This window comes from Arvicola amphibius, chromosome 2 (assembly GCF_903992535.2).
Source record: "Arvicola amphibius chromosome 2, mArvAmp1.2, whole genome shotgun sequence".
Taxonomy (NCBI): Eukaryota; Metazoa; Chordata; class Mammalia; order Rodentia; family Cricetidae; genus Arvicola; species Arvicola amphibius.
Genome location: NC_052048.2, coordinates 11,943,562 through 11,955,177, shown reverse-complemented (window position 1 = coordinate 11,955,177; position 11,616 = coordinate 11,943,562). Strand labels below are relative to the sequence as shown.

The 11,616-nt window shown below is 39.2% G+C and overlaps 1 pseudogene; it reads right to left on the bottom strand.

Annotated features, from left to right (window-relative positions):
• Positions 1-9,426: 9,426 nt before the first annotated feature.
• On the bottom strand, positions 9,427-10,458 carry LOC119808478 (annotated as a pseudogene).
• Positions 10,459-11,616: the final 1,158 nt, after the last annotated feature.

Below are 11,616 nucleotides of genomic sequence, written 5' to 3'. Positions count from 1 at the left end.
ACATGGCTGACGAGGAGGGCTGACTGAGAAGCCAAGGGCAATGTACTGACTTTGTGGGAACTTAGTCTGTTTGGATCCTCACCTTCCTAGATCAGGATGGATGAGGGAGGAACTTGGACTTCCCACAGGGCAGGGAACCCTAATGCTCCTTGGACTAGAGAGGGAGGGGGAGGAGGGAGGAAAAAAGGGGTAGGGAAATGGGGGAAGGGAAATGGGAGGAGGGGAGGAGGTGAAAATTTGTAAAATTATGTAATTTAATAAAAAATGCAAATATAAAAAATTGCCTTTTGCCTGGGTCTGCTGTAAGTGGGATGTGCAGATGGCTTGATACCATAGCATTCAGTTTGTCACTTTTCTTTTAATACTACCAGATGGACTAACTTAATAATTGCCTGTCAAGAGGCTCAAGTAAGGCTTAGAACAAGGGTTTCTGCTTGTTTCGTGTGTGTGTGTGTGTGTGTGTTTGATGAGGGTATGGGAAGGTTAGAAAAGAAATCTTAGTACAGGCTCACCACAAACTGTAATCTTTCTGCCTCTACCTCCTGAGTATTGGGTTTATTTCTTGGTTCACCATGCAAGAATTATGTGATGATGATGATGATGTATTTTAAGGCCAGAATGATGTCAAGAAATGACCCTGTGTCTTCTTCCCTGATTCCGGAGACCTGTTTTCTTTTCATTAAGCCACTCGCAAGTATGGCTCATAAAGTAAGTGAATGAAATCAGATCTTGGAGAGTGTAAAGGCATTACATATAGAAACTGGGGAGGCTATTATAGTGGTCTACACCACATTGCTTAGAAAGAATCTTACCTTACTCTTTGGTTCCTCTCAGACCATTTTAAGTACAGATATAATAAAGTTAATGGATATTCATTCATCACAGAGCATACCTATATGGCTGCATATAAAGTCATAGATTGTTGCTCATCACTTGACCCCAAATTAATAAACAGCTTGTTGCTCCTTCCCTCAGAGCAGCACACAGAACTGACACTTGTTTTATAGCTTTCTTGCCTACCGCAATAAATAGATGAGTAAAAAATAATACAATGTTCAATATGTAAGTTTTCCAGGAGCAATTTCACTTGTGGATTCAATCATAATTCTAGTTATCTAAAAAGTTGATTTTGGAAGATTTCTTCCACATGACCACACTTCTTACCTAATTTATTTCTCTTCCCTTATCTCTATCATTCTTCTATCTTTTAGAGGATTTATTTTGGGGGTATAATCTGTTGTGAACTTGTTTTCTCATAAATAAGTTGTGTAGGGCACATGCCAGTTATTCAACTATTTTCTCTTCCTATATCAGAATACCTGAAATTGGAAAGTTTTTTTTTCTTAAAACGTTAGGGTTGTAGAGTCCACACACATGGCACTGCTGTCTGCTGAACTTCAGCAAAGGATTTCTACAGAAGGCAAAGTAAAGAGATAATTCCAGGAAGAGAGTCCACATGGTGAGAGATGAAATGTAGACAGAAAGACAGACCTGCTCTTGTGGTCACTACTCTCTTCTGGGGAAGATGACAAACCTGCATAAAGACCACCCACATCCTAGCATACTTTCACCTCAGGCTCAGATTCATTATGAGTTTCAACTATCACAGGAGCTAGTATTAATGAAGTTGAGTATTCTTTTTCCTTAGAAGACTCTTGGCCTTAAGTCTTCTGCCATCCAAACCCATTGGCTGAGACATTGAACTGTTAAGAGACATAAAGAACATAAGGTTAGGTGGTGTGGTAGTTTGAATATAAGTGGCCCACATAATCTCTGTGGGAGTGCCACTATTAGGAGGTGTGGCCTTGTTGGAGGAAGTGTGTCACTTTTGGAGCAGCTTTTGAGGATTTTCATGCTCAGGACACTTCCCAGAATCTCAATCAACTTCTTGTTGCTGGCAGGATGTACAACTGTCAGCTACTTAGCCAGCACCATACCTGTTGGCATGCCACTGTGATCCCCATCATGATGATAATAGACTGAAACTCTGAAACTGTAATTGAGCCACCACAATTAAATGTTTTCTTTATAAGAGTTGTTATAGTCATGATGTCTCTGCACAGCAAAAGAGACCCAAACTAAAATAGGTGAGTAGGGAGGTTGGGAGGATCTTGGAGAAGCAAAAGATGGGGAAAACTGTGAACAAAACATATTATATAAAATATTTTAAGTAAAAACTTTTCAGAAGTTACCTCCTTCATTTGACCATACTTTAGGAATAATATTGTTAATTTTTTATGAACCACCTAGAATTAACTTTTATTTTCTTTCTGGAGAACCAGTCCATTTAAACTGATATTTTGATGTCTTTGTGAATGTAATGGTTCTTTGTTAAGACTTTATTAAAAGACCCAGTGGAGGAGGAGGAAAAGGGGAGTCACAGAGTGAACAGCAAATCTTACTGTGAAGGACTGATGAAGGCTCACCCTAGAGCCACTGGACTCCTCAGCTAGTAGGTCTCATTTTCACATCTTCTTTTCTATAAATGAAAGGATCATTTAATCCCAAGAAGACTGGTAACCATGGTTAGTATGAAGCCAGAGTGAGGAGGGCTTGATGAATAATTATGTTTCCAACATGAATCAGAGAAACACAAGAGCACAGGCTTGATATTAAACTGGAGCATGTGGGAGCATTGTCTGTATTCTGTCAATCCCGTTTTAACTAAATGCTGATTGGCCAGGGTAGGAAGTATAGGTGGGAACACCAGACAGGAAGTAGAAATGATTGCAATGAGAACAGGAGAATTCTGGGAAGGAGGAAGTTAATTGCCCCCACTCCTGCCCCAGATCACTGAGGAAGCAGTATGTGACCCTGTCAGCTGAAAAAGGTATTAAGCCATATGGCAAAAATAGATAAGAATAATGGGTTAATATTCATAAGAACTAATAAGAAGCCTGAGCTGATGGGCCAATCATCTTTATAACTTATAGAGATCTCTGTGTGGTTTTCTTTGGGGCTAAACAGTTGTGAAAACTGGGCAGAACAGAACCCCAACAAACAGGACCCTTCATGTTACAGAGCATGTTATACATTGCATTATACACATGCAAATTGAAACAATCATGGATATAGTGTATCATGTCTGTAATCACAACACTCAGAAAGCTCTCAGGTAGGATGATCATCATGAGTTTGAGACCAACCTGTGCTACCTAATAAGATTTGGCTATTCTCTGCTACAGAGTCCATTTCTCAAATGACCAAAACAAGCAAACAAAAATTCTAACCACTATAGCTCTGGCCTAAAGAACTTCAGAAAAACAATGAACTCGGTTATTTATTCTCTTCCGTTCACAGGATCAATTGCTCTTTACTTCCCAAATGGAAAATGTGTTGGTCCATATTTGATTGATTAGCCTCTCCTTGCTATGTTCACATATTCAAATCCATCATGTCATAAGCCACTTCCCAATCCCAGGTGGTCCCTCTTTTTTAGCTTCTTTAGGTATGCAGGTATCCTCATTTGTTAATTCTATAGAAAAATGCTCATAGACCTAAGGTTTTCCTAAGTCATATATGAATGTTCATATATGAATTTCACAGTAACAATAATAGAACTCATACAAATGAATCAGCACTGCAGTTATGGGTCATAGTCAAATATTCTAAATCTGTTTGTAAGCTCTAGAAAGCATCTATTATCGTCCATGTGTATGCTTCAGAAGGGCTATAAGTGTGCTTTAATTTTCCTTAATGTTGGTATTTATTGGTAAACATATGCCCTCTATAAATTTGAATAATTTATCTTACTGGAGATTCAACTTTCTCAGCACTAATTACTAAATCATAGAGTTATTGGAAGGATCAAAGAGGCTCATATGAGTAGAGACTATAATATACTCCTTAATATAATATATAGCTAACAGGTTCTTGGTCATTTCTTTTGGCATGTTTCCTTTGTTAAAGGTGGAAGTGAGACAGACCCTATAATTCTAGCTATGAGGGAAGCCAAGCCATGATGGTCACTTGGGCCTATTAGGATTCTGGGATCAGCTTAGGTGACACAGTGACACCTTGTGACTTTAAAATAAAACAAGAGGAGGTAAACATATTGGTGAACAGAATTCCCATTTTTTTCTATGTCTGGGTAGAGAATCTCTGAACCTGCCTAGAGTCCATGGAAATACTTTTGCCCAGCAAGAATGCACTGTCCTGAAGTTGGGTCCAGTGTGGAGAGGAAGGAAGAATTTCAGAAATGGTTGAAGGAAAGGAAAAAATATTTCAGGTGTCCTTGACCACCTAGAAATAGCACCTATGTCATTTAGTTAGGAGCTACATAATGGCAATTTTATTATTGTAGTTGATAATTCTTATAAGAATATCATCCACAAGCATTTAAACATTGAACTATAATGGCCTTTTAAATACCTTCAAAAATTCAAAATAATACTATAATCCATTGGCTTGGGAGATGACTCAGAAGGCATCTGAGATCAGTTCCCCAGAATCCACACAGAGAATCCAGGGCAGGGAAGTGCACACCTGTAAACCCCAGTGGTAGGCGGCAGAGACAGGTGGATTTCTGTGGTAGTCTAGCCACCCAGGCCTAGTCTAGTCTGTAATCTTCTGGCCAGTAACATACCCTGGTTTTCAAAAGTAAGTAGCCTAAGGAACAGCATCTAAGGTTGTCCTTTGGCCTTTATACCCACTTGTGTATAATCACATATAATAATTTAATTCATAGCTTAGTGTAAAAATTAATGTCTAATGTGTTTGTCTTAATATAAATGAATAGCCGTTAGGGGGGATATTTCCATACTTTTGTATGGAAGTTTTATAATCTTTTAAAAAGATACACTTATTTTTATTTTTCATAGTGTTATCCATTTCCTTTTTCCCCCCAAAGTGTATATGAGTGCCTGAGTGTACATGTCTACGCACACACACACACACACACAGACATGACACATAAGCACGCACATATACACACTCATAAACATATACACACGTACACACACATGCATGTGCACATACCCCTGGCTGTCTTCCTCTTCATCATTTAATGCCACTGAGTTTTGCAGCAGCTATGCTTAGGTGGTCTGGGCAGCAGCAACTAAAGACAGACTCCATCAGCTCCTATCTGTAGAACTGCAAGTGCTTGCATTTGGATTCGATTATCTAACTATAATGTGGTATTTTATATAAACATTAGTGAGGCTGATTTTGCACTTGGTCAGCAAAGGCAAAAAAAATGGGTGGCTTTGGGAAAACAAATAAAAAGGAATTGGATCTGTCTCAATAAAATTGCACGAATTGTAAATATCCCAAAGATGCAGCCACTTCCTCTGGCATCTGGAAACAAAACTGACAATTACACTTTAGAATGAGGAGGTGAAGGATGCAATGGCCTAAAATTTTTTCGTTATGGTCTGTCTTAGATTAAGTGCTACACTGCGTTTATTAAACAAGTTGCTGCCATTATCTGCCTGCTTAAGTCTTCAATATTATTTTAATCGTTGTCAATTCCTGTGTACCATTCTAGTATAGATCTTTTCCGTTTTGGTTGGAGTCTGCAGATATACGTGTTCCATCAATTTAAACATAATTATAGAATAATCTTTCCCAAATATTATAGTTAATAACATCATGATGTCTATAAATTCCCTTGCAATTTATACACATTAAAGTTTCATTGAGATTTAAAGAACTTTGACTATTTTAATGCACATTTCTAAGGTGTCTTTTGTGTTCCAGTGCAGTTTTGCATAGAAGTTTCAGCTGAGCAGTATTTGTTTGGGATTATATTGGCTGGAGTGTCTTGACGCAAGCTGAAGATTTCTGACTATGGCAAGGCAAAACTTAGTCTGGTTAAGCAACACACACTCTTCTTTGGTTTTAGAGATCAGAACCTGACATTCCATTCAGGCTTGGTTCTGAACAGCTTTGTCCAAAGGAAAAACTGACAGTGCTTTCAAGCTTTAGAAGGACATGCTGTAGTGCAGATGTCTATGACCAGGAGTTTGCCATTACCCAGCCATTCAGGGCACTGTTTGCAACATCAGTTACACAGCTAGCACATCAGAGACTTAGTCCTCTTCACTGATGAGAAGAACCTAAAGCTGTTGCTTGCATCCTTACCAAGGGACGTGTACTATCCTACAACTTTATTTTCAATTGTGTTTCAACAAACTCGAAGGTGCAGAGAAAACTTATAATACTCTTAAAGGGCTGTCTTTTAGTTTTGATTTTTTTCCAACCTCTACACCAACCTTTTATGCTTCTCTGTTAGCGTTTTCCACAAAGTATACAGAGTCTCATAACAAACAAACAAACAAACAAACAAATAAAAAGGGAAGAAAGACAAAAGATTTTTCCATCCCTACAATGTTTGTCAGGGAATTAATATTTATTAGCATTGCCATGTGTTGTTTGATTTAATGTCCTCTTTATAATTTTAAGATAATGTATAGAACATAAAAAACTGGCAAACATTGTACAGAAAATGTTGCTGGTTAATAATAATCAGATTAAAATTTAATCTGATATATTAATTTAAAACTGGAATTGGAGATATAATTTTATTAAATGGGGAGAAAAATGTCTTCAAGATTCACATATATGGTTTCATAAGTAAATAAAAATACCTAAAATTAAACAATCCACAAATGTCTTTTTAGAAATGCAACTTTTCTATAAGCAAATATGTATCTCTAAAAAAGTTTCAGTGTTGCCCTGTAACATGATTCATGTATTTTAAGTTCATGTGTTCTAACCTTTTGCTAAAATTTATATTTATTTTTAATCTATATATTTTCAAGGACATATTAATTTTCATGAAAATAATCTGGTTTCAATAAGTTTCTTCTTTCGGCTTTTTCTTGGTCTCCTCGTGAGGAAGAGATTATATGCTGTCAACAGAAGTCATACTATCTTCCTTGTTTTTTTTTTTTTTTTTTCTGACTTCTCTTTTCTTTCCCCATTACAACTACAACCTTCTTGGCTACTTCCCCGCTGTGAATAACACAGACATAGATAAACACCATTGCTAAGTGACCTTTGCCCAGATGTGATGGTAGGCGGAATGACCAGTGCATTGGGTAAATGAAGAAACTGCGCTTGGATCAGCAATCACTTGGGAGAAAGATCATTTCTTCCTCCTTGTTATTTAGCCAGGCATTTACTGTGGGGATTTGAAAGACCTAGTATTAGAAGCTTCTGTCGGGAAGAAGATGGTCACACACACATATCTAGAAAGCAAATAGTTTGAAGTCAAGGGCAGAACTCATTGCATGTATCCCATGCATGTTGTTAATTAAGAGTGTTTTCCATTTCAAAAGGTCAGGAAATATCAGTTTGATAGCTCATTCTTGCTATACCTAATATTTTCTTTACTCTACATGCAAACACATCTAAGAGCCCAGCAGGGGCAAAAGAAAATCATGTAAATTGCCTGATCTTTGTTTAGTGTGAAAGTTAAACTTAGCAGCTCTGCTCACCCAACTTCATAGGGAAATTAAACTGCCCAGAAGTTCTACATTGCTCAGTGGCTCCTGTATTCTTAATATTAGAAACAGTAAGTGATGTACGAGAGGGTTGAGAGCAGGGGTTCACATAGCTTCAGTAACACAAGCCCCCGAGATTTCCCTAGCCCTAGTAACGTTCTGCACCCGGCTCATCCTGGCTAGAAAAACTGAATTATGAATATGTTTTTCTGCCTCTGAATTCAGTGAAAATTTGTTAAGGTGATATCAACATGGTAGGAATCTTTACATACATTAGCAGACATGTCAAATCAACTTTTGTTTTTTTTTTTTTTTTGCTTTCTTTTTGTTTTCGTGAGGACCCAGTTGCTCATCATTTGTCAGAAGTCATCAGTAACCATCATCAATAAACTTACTGAATATTTTAACTCACAATAAACATGCATGTGATTGATGATTCAGAGTGAATAGTAACAGCAGATACCTATATAGCATACCATAATGCTCATGGTTATTTCCCCTGCACAATTAAGAGGGTTTCATTTATTGGCCATTTATTTTTTTCATCTCATTTTTCTTATGAACTAATATAGTTTGGGAAATAATCCTAAATATTTTATACAAAGCCAAATCATTTTATTCCTACAGTTTACAAACAACCTATTGTATTGACAATTACAAAAAAGATCGTTTACCCAGGTCTCTGTAGATTGAAAACATAGTTTCCTAGCTTTTTAGAGTTTACAAGGAACAGATCACCATTTTTCCATATTATGCCTTTGTGTAAATCAGCTTTCTACATATAAGGGATGTGAAAATTACTGAGTTGAATATCTGTATTTTTATATTTGATAGATATTGTTTAAGTTTCTAACTCTTCTTTCGGGAAGTTATTTCTTTTCTTTCTTTTAAGTTTAATTTATTTATTTATTTAGGTTTTTTGAGACAGGGTTTCTCTGTGTATGTAACAGCCCTGGCTGTCCTGAAACTAGTTCTTGTAGACCAGGCTGGCCTCGAACTCACAAAGATCTGCTTGCCTCTGCCTCCCAAGTGCTGGGATTAAAGGCAGGCACCACCACTGTCTGGCTAGGAAGCTATTTCTATTGTAAATGTAAGATTAAAAAATTAAGTCATATTTAAATCTCAGCAAACAATAATGAAGCTCCCACCTTCATATAAACTCTTTGTTGAGAAGATTCTAGACATTCCATAATTAAAGAAGGTGGCTATTTAGACATCCCATAACTAAAGGAGCTGGTTGTTCTATAAGCTCATGTGACTTAGTCTATTAGAACCAAAACAAACCCAGTTGAGTGTTTGGCAGTATTTCCCATATTCATCAGGCTATTTGTAACATCCTCCTGGGGGTTTCTCAATTTGCTGTCCTTAAACAGCTGCATTCAGGTATGATCCAATCTTACATATACTATATCCCAAATGCACATATGTACAGTGGTTTAATTTATCTCAACCCAGTTATTAACAATAATTAAAAACACTGTAATGAAACTTACGTGAGTGTTCTCTCTGGATACACACACACACACACACACACACACATATATATATATATACATACACATAGACACATACACACACACACACACACACACACATATATATATATATATACATACACATAGACACATACACACACACACACACACACATATATAATCTTTCCAAGCAAAGGGGGTTTTATTTTTTTTTTAAGAGAAATCATGCGGTCAATAATTGCAAAACCATTTCTCAACACTCTTTCTATCCACTTAAGAAACTGTAATACACCCTGGTGAGAATAATGCCCAAATGAGAGCAACCGGAACATTAAACAGGGTGCAAATAAATCTCAAAGCGGTACTTTATTGAATGTGAAGCAAGACTCAGTATTTTTGCCTTGTTGCACACGTCTGGAGGAGGGGCACAAGTAAGGGAAGAGAACAGGGTTACCCTTGTGTGGGGAGATGAGTGGTCCAGCATCCTTTTCCCACTGGAGGGGAGGTTAGCCCATGTTCTGTCTGTTGCCATAGCCCTAGGATGGGTGTCCTTTCCAGTCATCCCACTGCTTGCATCCTGTGGAGGGCATCCTCATCTTCCTCTTCTTCCTTTTGCTCCAGCTCCAGCTCTTCTTCTTGCTGAGACACTCTGTGGGACTCAGGTGGTGGTGCTTGCTTTTCAACTTCCTTATCTGATGACGGTAAAACCTCACATTTCTGCTGCTGCTCATACCAGTCGTTCACCGTCATAGTTGCCAGACTTGGGTACCCAGCTCCAAAGACTTGTGCTTGGGCAACGCTCCGAGTGAGGACGAAGGGTTTCATTGGAGGTCTCTCCTGAGGAGGCAAGCGAGAAGCTGATGCCTCACTGGAGGAGTCCCTTTCCCTCAGGATCTCTAACTCCTGGTCGATGCTCTCGACCTCATCCAAGCTGATGTTGATCCACCTGCGCAGCTGAAGGAGGTAATATTCCCGCACACGCTCGTCATCAGCCTGACCACTCTCCACCGCTGACTTCAGAGCAGACACCTTCTGCTCCACCGCCTTATTCTGCTTGTACCTCTGGATTTTGGCCTGCCTCTGGGATGCCATGGCAACGAGGTTGGGCTCCAGGATGGCTGAAGGGGGCTGGTTGCTTTCCTGGGAGCTGCTCGGCCCCAGGGCAGCTGAAAATCGGCCAAGTGGTAGTTGTGGCTCTGGGTTAGGAAGTTCATGAAATGGTCTCGAGCCTGCTGCAGGTGGTTGACGCGATGTCTGGTGTCCACCAGCTTCAGTGTGAGAGCACCCTTCAGGGCTGGGAGCATAAGGTACTTGAGGTCAGCGGAAGCAATCTCCTCCCAATCTTCGTTCCTGCTGAACATATCGAGCTGCAATAACATTTCTGAGGCTGTCTCCAGGAGTTGCAAGGCCCTCGTACCTTATCCTGGATAGCTTGGAGCCCATGGGTGCGTTGAGGCTTCTACCTCCTCCAGAAGTTGTCTGCTGGTTTCTAGCAAGTCCGGAAGCCTCGGCGTCTGCAGCTCCTGCTCAGATGCCATCTTGCCGGAAGGAGAAAGCCGGAAGTAGAAAGCCGGAAGTCTCTGCAGCGCAGGTGGGCTTGGAACTTTCTATGCAGCTGGTCCTGGCCTGGAACGGGTTATCCTCCTGCCTCAGCCTCCCGAGGGCTGGGATTACAGATGGTGCCACCAAAAGCTGCTTCTTCTCAGTGTCGTATTATAGTGTTTCCCCCTTGTGATGGCGTGGTGTGAAACAACTGCATAAGGGATACGATGAGATGAGATGAATGATGTTGGCATGGTAACCATTGCTAGGCTACCAGAGAAGTGTCTCTTGAACAGAAGCACTCTGATATTGCTCTCCGTTGCTCTGATAACAGAAATGGCTGCCAAGTGACTGATGCATAGGGAGCCAATACAGTGCCGATGCACTGCATTAACGAGTGATCGCTGTGTGGGGAGGAGCGGGATGGCAAAGGATTTCACGATGCCTCTCAGCCTCGTATTCAAATGGCTGAAGAATGGATTCTTTATGGAATTTTGCAGTTGATATTTTGGGCTAGCACAGATGGTAACTGAAACCGCGAGGGGTGTGTGTGTGTGTGTATAGGGGTGGTAATAATAGATCTAATATAATGTTAAAGTCCACTAAAAGATACTTTGTTTCCTCTATGGTGTGCCAGAACATCTTTCTCTGAATTTGTTACTATATGAATTTTTATAGTCATCATACTTTTGGGTACTTTCCTTTTCTTTTTATTTTATATATACATGTGTGATTGTATGTATGTTTGAGCAGAGTTGTGCAGTGCCCAATGAGGTCAGAAGACGACGGCAGATTCCCCTGGAAGTTAGTATTTGGATGCTTAGACACGAACCCAAGTTTTCTGTAAATGCAGGAATTGCTCTTAACCCTTGAGTCACTTTTCTAGCCCCAGTTTGAACTTCTTGACCAGATGTCTGTTGAGTTTAATAACACATGTGACCTTCAACTTAGCATATTATTATGATTTTCAAGGAAATTAATTTGGAGAACTCTTAGATTTTTTTTTTCTGGTACATGTAGGCATAGCTGCATCCAGTCATTTTGAAAGTAACTTTATAACATGCAGAACAGTAACATATGAGATCTATGGTTGCAATTTCTACTTTAACCCCATTGTATTACAATCCTGATTAACTTGAAGATTTAAAATACAT